General features: G+C 35.0%; 1 long non-coding RNA gene across 1 annotated transcript in view; it reads left to right on the forward strand.

The window, feature by feature from the left end:
• The first annotated feature begins 750 nt into the window (after positions 1–750).
• LOC106459501 overlaps positions 751–10,863 on the forward strand; it is a 13,157-nt gene continuing 3,044 nt past the window's right edge. Inside the window, exons 1-3 of the long non-coding RNA XR_001290838.2 lie at positions 751–1,060; positions 9,352–9,433; positions 9,954–10,203. This is a non-coding gene — a long non-coding RNA (uncharacterized LOC106459501). The remainder of the gene's footprint in view (positions 1,061–9,351; positions 9,434–9,953; positions 10,204–10,863) is intronic.

Here is a 10,863-nt window from a genome sequence, read left to right on the forward strand (position 1 = left end):
AATGAATCATTTTTATATTGTGGTTCGCCAACGAGGTTACATCTCATGTGACTTTTTAATGTACAGAATATTTCCCAATATTAATATCTGTCCCTCATCGCTAGGGGAAGCTTGTGTCAGTTTCGAAATACAAATTTGCTTGGATTCAACGTGCTCATCTAGCTAGCAGGCTAGTTAGAAAGTGAGTTAGTGTTTTAGTATAACTAAAAATTCATAGGTGAACTAAATAATAGAAGAAATAATAAATTAAAGGTAAACAAAACCATAACAATGAGTAAAATTCATCATCTCACAACCTATGTAATTTGGTAGGAGTGATTTCTGTCAATTGTGTGTTTAAATTGAAAACAATAAATTTGTTCAAGTTCAGCTGCTCCTGTGGGGAATGATAAGTTTAGGAACTTCAACGTTAAAATCCGAGGTTCGATTCCATGTGATAGATATAGCAGATTGCGAAATATGGCTTTGCTTTAAAACAAACAATCTTCTGTACTTTATAAACACTCTCTATGGAAAAGGATATCACTTTTATACTTTAATAATTTTAAGAGTGATTTTTAAAGGAGAAAGATCAATTTTATGTTGGAAAAAATATCTAACCCTTATTAAATTATACTTTATACAAATTAAAAGTACGTGAAACGGGCCTAGATTTATTGAGATGACTAGTAACTTTTACTTTAAGCTCTCTACATAAATTAATTGTTAAAAAATAACTTTAGCGGATACTTGATATATTTTTTTAACGTATATCACTGTACCAGAATTCATGTCGTATACGTAATGAGGAAACAGCTTCAGGTTTGTAATACGTACCAAGCAGCAAGTAAATAACTTGAGGTGGGTCAGATTTCTCTAGAGGTAGTGTGCGAGTAAAGGTTAGTAACGTGTTCATTAGGTATTCTATACTACAGGTCTAGGAAGTCAGAAACGCTAAATAGTAAAAGAGTTAGAGACTAAAAACATCTAAATTCTAATGCCTCTTGGCATTACAAGTACAATTTACATTATCAATATCATCTGCAATTGCCACTGGGCAGTAACAGATTTCAGGCGAGAAGTGAGTATGATTTATAAATGGTAGAAATAAGTTATAACGTTGCCACTGTTTAGGCTAGTGATGATATCTGGTCTAATGTCAGATGTAGCATTTGAAATTTTAGAAGTAATCTTAATAAAACGGAATTACAAATGGGTTACATAGGGTGAAGTACTTAGTCACTTCGTATACAAGAAGTGTTATGTTAAATTAAAGAAAACATGAGAAATGACAGAATTTATTTCTTTATGAGCATAAATGTGAAAACTAAAATGCTTTTTGAAGTCTTATCTTTTTTGTGCTTTGGCTTCCAATTCAAGCTCCAGTGTAGTTGATCAATGTAAATGAAAGTGAAACACATATTTGGATAATTTTTATGCTCCAATAAAGTTGCATGATAGAGTGTGTGTTATTCAGGTGTTGGAGCAGACCATATATTTGAGAGAACATGATGTTTAAGTGGCTAATAAGCAGGTTGTTCTGTAGTATGTGTTGGAGCTAATGATTTATAGAAGATAAGATCATAATAACGACTTGTAAGGTACATGAAATTGATAAATGCATTTTAAGTGAGTTTTGCCAAGGGTTAATTGTAGTGAGGAGGTTCTAAGTGGTCATTTCCAAAATCCTAGGTTGAACAACTTGAAATTATTCAATTGTGATAGATTATTTAGAATAAAAGAAGAGGTGAGTGGTTATCTAATTCAAAGTTACAGACAATCAAGCTGAATTTATTAAAGAAGATACTATTAATGTAGAATCAGTGTGGGTGTTGTCTTATCTGTTGATATTAGGACAGGAGGGTTCATGTTTGGAAATTACTATACATTTAGGTCACCTGATCAGACTTTATAGGTTGATGCAATGCTTTATAGACAAATTTGGAAATTTTCATTGTTCTATGAAAGAGGTTCTTGTTATTAGTTTTCAACTGAAATTGTATGGAGGAAGATAGTGAAGGTGATATTTTATTTTTTAGAGTTTGCACAAGACAGTTTTCTTAAATTTTATTAAAGATGTTGAAGTTTTGCAGAGAGATTTGTATTTACTGTTGAGTGGGACTAATTCAGATGTAGTAGAAGCTGCAACAATGAAGTAGTTTAAAAACATTGAGTGAGTATTTTGGAAATCAGTGTTGAATATAAGAAAGTGGATTTTCTTATGTAGTTTGATGTATAGTGAGATGCTGATGCTGTTACTTGTTATAAGATTAAAGTTTGTGCATAAATGAAAATTGAATAATTACCTATTGCTTTAGTTAGTTTGTATCCTTTTATGACTTTTTGATTTAACCTTTGTTTTTTTTTTTGAAATTAGTTGCCAATAACCTCTTGATAACAATGGTACAGTGTTCCAGTATGTACTGTATAAATTGGTATTAACAGCTACGGGTTTATGATGCTTATGCTATTCATATTTCTTTCCTGTTATGAAAGTATTGTTCTTGCATCTTATCTAAAAACTTTTTATGCCTATTAATAATATTCCTGTTGTAGGAGACTCTGGTCTTTATTGAAGAAACAGAACCTGCATTTTTCTCTCTCATGTTCCATCCTCTGTCAACTACCAACAGATGGTTTTCATTCTGACATCTCCACACTCCATCTAACTCTGAGACTTTTGTCTGGTTCTGTATCTCAGCTCGGGGACTCACCCCTAATGTTGCATCTTTCCTTGCTTGTCATTCACCCTTCCTCTTTGTCTGTGCATAGGTCTTGCTTCTGTTTTTAGTCTATTTTCCATATATTACCAATATTCCTGTACTTCTGTTCCTCACCTGTCCCAGTTCTGCATTGGGGAGTTTGATCAGGGTTTCTGTTTCAACTGTTGCTCTTTATAGAGCTGGCATGTCGGACACCCTCCATGCTCATTCTTCCAGAATGCTTTCTTTTACCCGGGTTTTTCCATTTTATTTTGTCTGGTCCATCTGATACGTTCCTTTGTTCTGCTGGATTTGGATCTCAATGATGCTTTTCATGTCCTTTCTGGTTCTCCCTTTGAATGCATTGTAATTTGTTCCTTTTTTTTTCTTCTCTTAAGACTTAAATCCTTCCCTCCTGGCATTTGGTTCTTGTAGTTCTAATTTTTATGTCATCCTTTACCATTCCTCTTATGTTATTCGTTATCTGGATCAGGCACTCTTTTTCCTGGATTTTGACTGCCCAGAAAGGTTGTTTTGCCTTTTTCCTTACCTTCTTTTTCCTTCCTGTATTCCCATTCAGTTCTGGATCATTTACTTTGTCCAGTTTGTCCCCTGCTTTATTTCATGAAATTAGTTGCCACGTTTCATTGTCCTACTTCCTATCTAATTGTTCTATGGCATTGCCCTGTTTCCCATGATCTTTCACTTATGATCACGGGTTGGGTTTGTCAACTCGTACTCCTGGCACATGTCCATGGCAGGTTGCCATTTACATATTGTTTCTTCACACCAAATTCTTATTTAACTCGGTCTTTAGCTGTTCAACACAGCTGTCTTTTGGAGGAGATTGTTCAGGCCAGTATATGGACAACTTCCAATACATTTGTCACTCTTTCTCTGCAAAACATAGCTCTGTCTTCCTCAGGCAGTTATCATCATCCTCTTGTGGCGATTCTACACGCATCTGTCTGCCTTTGACTGGGGTAAGTAGTCTTATTATTTTTTTTATCTTATTTCATTATTATACATCATATTTCAGGATTCCACCTTATGGCAGGTGTTGCTTGGCCAGATATGCTTAATTTTATATCTTAGAACTATATCTGTAAACTTTTATAATACTCGCTGTGGAGATGGGGTGTTTTCTATATGGCCACCAGCTGCTTATATTGTGGTGTATCTATATTTGTATATCACTTTTTTTATTAATATCTATCAATCTATCTGTTATATTTTATTATTATTATATTATTTATAACATCAATTAAAAGGGTGGGGATTGGGTGTTTTACTTTATAGAATTTTTATTGGGTTGGTTTAATTCTACACTAAAGCTATTTCTAAGTATTAAGGGTTACTGCCTTCCCACAACTGGTTGCAGACAGCAAAAGACATTGTATATTCAAGCACTCAACTTCTAACAATTAACTGATTCTCCTTAGTTGCTGGCAAGTTTTTCATCAGCATTTGGATTTTGCCCGATAGATGGAATATCACCAATGCATTTGGGTGCTATGACCAATGACATTATCCTTTATGACTTAAGGATGACAGTAAGGAATGGTGGCAGAGGAGTGTTTTTGAAGTTCAATTCTATTATGCTGTTTCTGGTTTATATTAAGTTCATTATTGTGTTATAGTGCTGATTTTAAACACCTATAACACCGGACCTCCCAGTGCGTATTCCCCCCCCCCCTCTTTGTTTTAGTGGAGCATTGGGGGTCCTGGTCACTTACGGTTTGAAGTTGCTGGAGTGGTGGACCAAGGAGGTTTCCTCATGAGTGGGATTTGTACGATATAACTATCTCATAGTCATAGTACTCACTTGGTGAAAAGAGGGTTATCGCTGTTATATTTCATATTATACACTATTATTATATTATCAATCAAAGGCACTTCTTGTTGACCATGACATCCATTATTTACACAAGGCGCTTTCACTAGACGTTTTCTGCCCGGATAGGCTGCACTTGTCATGCTACATCATTATCACAAGGTGCTTCCCCAAATGTTTTTGCCTGGTGCCTGGCCAGACCACACTTATTGATCTCAACATCTTTTACATACAAAATATGAAAAGACAAATATTATGTAACGATCTTCCACCGGATGTTTTTTGCCAAGTTAGACCACACTTGACATACTCTAAAATATACCAAGGTTTTTTCCCCTGTATATTTTGTCCAAGCTGTAACCACTCTTTGCTATTTCGATATCAATCCAAGGCACTTCCTCTGGATGTCTTGTGATGGGTGGACTACACTTGGACTATTCACATACAGTCCTCTACCTCTAGTCACGTATTCTATTTGATTCCACCGTATGTGTCTTCCTTTCTTCTTTACTGGGCAAAAAGCATACCTGTTCCAGAAGTAGTGCTATATCCAGTAGGTGCCTTCTATTTTACTTGTGGCACACCTGTTATTTACGTGGCAGTTGTTCTCTGCTTGTTTGATTGTTTTTTGCATCTCCACTAGCCCTTACACCTTTCCAATGTATGATTCTAGCTTTATCTGAGTAGAGGTAGTACCTTTTCGGAAGTTAACATTTTCTAACACTGAAAATATATTTCCAATAGGTATTCACCTCCTCTCATACACTTCCCACCCTTCCTCCCCACTGATTTACCAGTGTTCGTGATTTGTCTATGCCAATTCTCAAAAGTGAGGATTGTGCCAAAATGGTAAAGGAAGCTACTTGCACAAGTATAGAGGGTGCAGTATGGTTGGTGGAGAGTGGTTACATGATTAACACATGTTGCTGCAATGATGCAAAAAATATAGGGGTATAAAAGACTGGTGCGCTGTTGAAAATTTTAGTAATGCTTACAGAGCAAATGAAGGTCGAGATAGTTTTGTGTCAGAGGAGTTAAGAACCTATTGTAAATATATTTTCAGTGTTAGAAAATGTTAATGTCTATGATGCAATCAACATTAGTCTATACTACTGCATCTTCTTGCATTTGTGCTATACTCCATTTGAACACTTTGTCTAAACCCAACGTTACTTTTCTTTTAACTTGGCATTAAATTGTTTAGAGGTGTTGTTTTCTCTTGTATTGTCTAAATAATGGATCTCTTGTGTTGTGCCTAACTGTTAAATGTAATTTCACTTAAAGCTTCTGATGAGAATTATCATCTTTCTTATGTTACTTTGATGTCTTTGCATAACCAAATCACAAGACTTCAAACAGGTGTTCAAGAGTGTGACATGCTTGAAAGGAATATTACTTGTTATGCTTAACTGTGGGATAGATTTTAAACAAAGGCAGATATTCAATCTCAGTTTCATCAGAAAGAAAATGAAGAAAAAAAAACTACTACTGCTAATAATGCTTTCAGTTGATTCAGTTTTTTTAGATTTTATTAAATTACTATCCTTGTAGCTATGTTTCTGAAGCCTCTTGAGATCTTATTTTACTTCAGTAGCAATTGCAGTTTCTCTGGCAGGTTTTATCCTACGTTATTTGTCTCAAACCCAGGATTTATGCCTTCTGAATCTGTTGGTTCTGCTAACCCTGTCTTTTCTTTGGACAAATTTAACCAGCTCTTCTTACATCCTGTTTTTGTTTCTCATTCTTCCATCCTCATTGATGAGGATTAGGTACTCTCGCCTTTGTTCTTCATCATCCTTATAATTTAGGCATATAAATATTTTCTTAATTATTTCTTGTTTGTGCTAGTTCTAAGACAAGCTTCTTGCATGCACTTCAACACCAGGATTTGTATTTTTTCTTTTCTTACTTGATTTCTATATAAATACAGATTTTTCCCATATTAGCTTTATATCAACTTTCAGTTGCATCATCTTCCTCCCCCACCAACCTTGAAGTTCCTTGTATGTGGCCTTTGGTCAGAATCTTTTCTTTTTCCTAAAGCTGCAATCTCTTCTTCCAGCTTTGTTGACTTTATGTGTCCTCAATCTGCTTTTCTTCATCACCAACAGCTTTACTGGGGAAGATTGTGCTTACCATCTTCATGCTTCATTGATTTTTTCTTCATTAGTTACCAAGTTAACTTGGTTTCTTTGTTTCTCTGACTTGCTCATTTGGGATGACTTACTTTCTGGAGTTAGACTCTCTCAGTTTAGTGCTATTCCTCTGAGAAGTTTTTATGTGAATTCCTCATTTTATTCTGTGGCTCCTTCTAGACAGGCCAGTTAACATGGGAATTTGAAGATGAATCGATTCTGAGCCATCCCTCAACTCTAGTCCTGTTGGACTGTTATGCTTTATGTAATTGTGGACTCATTTTGCAGGAAACTCTTGGGTCACACAGATTTTCTCTTGGGTGCTTTCAAGGTTCAAGCCTCATCTGATTTCAACTAAGTCCTGAGGGTTTTTTTCATGGAGGATGCACTCATTGGGTGTGCATTTTCACTACTTTATGGATGTTCTGGGAAGCATACTTTACTATGACCTCCCTTCTTCTTTGGTAGTCTGCTTGTTATAGTTGGCTGGTCAGCCTCTCTAAGACTTTATTGATTCTCACTCAGTATTTTACTCATTTTGAGGTGTATATCACCTCATATACTAGTTATGTTCAGTTTTATCCTTTATATCTCTGAGATATGGAGTTTCTGGTTTCTAAGACTCAGGTCTCCTTTTCTTCCTGTTCTAGAGGTTCTGTCTCTTTCATGAAACCTAGCCTTTCTAGAGTCTTTTTTTCCTATAGACAAGTCTGTTTCAGTAGATCTTGATAGATTAGTGGAATATGTCCAATGATCTATTGACTTTTTTCATATATTTTTTTTCATCTCTACATATCTCACTGTTGTGTTGGCTCACTTACTTCCATTTCAACCTTGTACATCTCTTTCTCCAACTCACGTGGACTTAAGCTCTGTCCTTTGGGACCTTTCTAGTTAGTCATTCTTCTTGTTCAGTTCTTCTGAACTGAAAGATCAAGATCTATTTACTTTTCAGGGCCTTGACAAATCCTCAACTTGAAACTTTGGCCAACTCCTCTACGTATGATCTTTCTCTTAAGATGTGTTTTCTTCTCCTCCCTTGTTTTGGGAAACAATGCTCTGATATTTTAGTTTCAGATGCCTCTCTCAATCATTTTCACAGGGAGAGGTTGATCTTATTTCTGGACTGCTCTTTCTCCCTAGGACTTGGACTGCCTGGGAGGATGATTGTATGCTCTATTCAATTATACTCCTTTCAGTTTCTTTCTGTATAATCTGTCAGACTCTGTTAAACTCCTGGGTCTTTATTATGTTACCTTTCTTGCAGAACTCTTTATAGAGGCAATAAACATCTTTTCCTGCCATATAATTCCTCTATTTTTTGTGATTTCTCTCTTTCCGCTTTGACCAGATGGATTAAACAATTCATTTAGCATGTCTATTCCTTCTTGAGAGATGACACTTTTTATCTTTTTAATTTCACATCCCATCTAGTTTGTTATTGCATGGCTCCTATCCATTGATGCCCTCTAAAGGAAATACTGCAGGCTTGGACATGGATAACTCCAGACACCTTTGAGTGACATTTACTTACATCACTTTGTGGTCTAGTCAGCCTCTGGGTTTCCTTTCTCTATGACTACCATTCTCCAATCTTCCCAGAGGCTTTAAGGAAGTGAGCTGTTCCTACAATAACAACAACAACAGATATTGTAAAAACAAACAACTAAAAATGAATATGTAAAAAAAAAAAAAAAAGAACACGCAGAACTCATTGAGTGGCCTGTGATACCTCGTAGGAATGCTTTTCTATCCTAAAATCTCCTTCAATTAGGGGATAACAGAAAGTGTTCAACCAGTATTTAGATGGGGTTTTCCAAAAGACTGCTCTGTCATTATCTACACATATATACCTTCCAAGCTGTACTGGGAAAAGAAAAGACTGGCTAAATAACATTTCAACACAGCAAACCATTGCACAGTGTATAACTAGGGACCTTATGCCAATGAAATTATTTCTGTTTTGTTGCACACCTCTCTGGTGTTCTTCCTTATACAGATTCCTCCTTCCCAGTTCTAGTGAAGTGGGAGAACCCTTGCTTTTTCGCTACCAAGCCACGATATGGAGAGTTCTGCTTTGGGTGGAATGTAATTTCACTAGTACAAGACTAAGTGGATGTACGCCTTGATCAGAAGTAGGATAGGAGTGTCAGCCTGGAAGAGTAGTACAGGCCACCCCTGACACTGATAACTTGTGTATGTGCTGCTTGAAATATTGTCCTAGCCACATTGCATTTACATGATCTATTGGATGAGCAGGCTTCAGATTCCGCCCTCTTGCAACACGTTAGTTCAGAAAAAAACTAATGCCTCCACAATTACTGTGTAAGTAGGATGTCACCCCCTTATTGGTGGTGGGTATAATCAAATGCATCATAGACTAGATTAGTTCATATTATTATGTGTAGGAGTTAGAGCTTATTCAGAGGTATGATATCTATGCAAAAACATTTTGGAATCAGCACCAAGATGCTAGTTAATTGTTTTGTGGGGAGGGTGAGCATTTATCTGAAATGCAATTTCAGGTTAGGGAAATCTTAACTTTTTTGATATTGCTACAATGTCTAAACCTGAGTTAGATTGCATGAAATAATCTGTTAAGCTTATCACTGTTGAATTATTTCAGTGGTATCCTTCATAAGGATTTATTAGAATAGCCAATGAGAAAATTTTAATAGAGCCAAATGTTAATTTTTTTCAGCTCTGATCTATAATAAGTTGAGAGATTCAGACAGTATAGGAAATTGAACTTGGGCTTAAATTCACATGGAAAACTATTGGTGGTAAGTAAGTTTTGCATAAATATATCATATAGCAAAATTACTAATATAAAATGAAAATGCTGATATTACATATATAAATCATGTGACTATGGTAATATTCCATTATTTAAACAATTGGAAACTAAAATTGTCACTCTTAATATCTTTTTATATATTGTACATTACTTTGTTTCCTGTAAAATGATATTACTTTGTTTTAATTAAATACTTACATTATCATTTTGTATGCTATTAAGAATAACATTAATATATGTTAAATCAGAATGGTTTGACATTCTTCAGGTTGAGAAAAATTGTATAGTAACATTCTTTTTTTTTTAACCTTAATGCTTTTCATTTTTTATTTTAAAAATAAAACTTAGCTAAAAGTGCCACTGTACAGAATTATGGTACCATTGTTTTATTTGCACCATATTAGTATTTTAATGCATATCATGTTTATTGCATAAGATTTACAGTTGATGGATTGATAGGTATTCTTTTATGGCCCATAGTGATGAACAGATCTCCACTATTTCAGTTATAACGTCAACTACTGACCCTCCTATGCCTCAACCATTTACTCTTCTCGAGCAAAAGCCAACAACAACAAAAAAGTCAAGTCCCAGTCCATTTCGTGGTAGAAGGCTGCTCTGCTTCAAGACATATTTATTGAATTAACTTATACAATTCTGAATATTGCACAAGGGATGTAAGACCATCATTGTTCATAGGAATGACCAAACCACAGCTATACCAGCCACCAGTCCCCCTGCTTTTAACTGTAAATGGTAAGATTTTGAGATAAAAAAATGATATAAAAAGTCCTTTTGAATCAATTGACTGATTTATATTGTATAGTACCTTTAAGATTCATCATAAAAGTAGTATCTGCTCTGAAGTTGTATATATATTTATATAATGCTATTACATTAGTTTTTAAAACTTTATTGAAGTAGCAGAACTTTTCATGAGAGTTAGTGCAAGTTTCAGTAAATTGTAATCTTGTAGCATTCGTAATATATATGAATAAATATCACACACACACACACACACACACACACACACATATATATATATATATATATTGTTGCATCAGTGAGGTCACGTGACTAGTATCACGCCACGTATTTCTAGAAATATCCTGTTTTTTCAAGAATGCCCTAGCATTTACTAGATATGTGTTAGTCTTGTATATATAAGACGTTCACAACGTGACGGAACATCAATGTAATGAGTAATTGAATGTATGCGGACAAAATATTGTTGGCCACATGAGACGTCAATTATAGTGTTTGTTATAGAGCGACTGTTGAAATTAAGTGTATCGTAAAGTTGTATTCGAAAAGAATAAACCAGTTTTATTAAGAAAGGACTTGTGTCGCTAAAGTTTCGTTGGAACGAAGTTACGGAAAATTAACTAGCGAACGGAGACATAACAATATATTGTT

Source organism: Limulus polyphemus, unplaced genomic scaffold (genome assembly GCF_000517525.1).
Source record: "Limulus polyphemus unplaced genomic scaffold, Limulus_polyphemus-2.1.2 Scaffold618, whole genome shotgun sequence".
Taxonomy (NCBI): domain Eukaryota; kingdom Metazoa; phylum Arthropoda; class Merostomata; order Xiphosura; family Limulidae; genus Limulus; species Limulus polyphemus.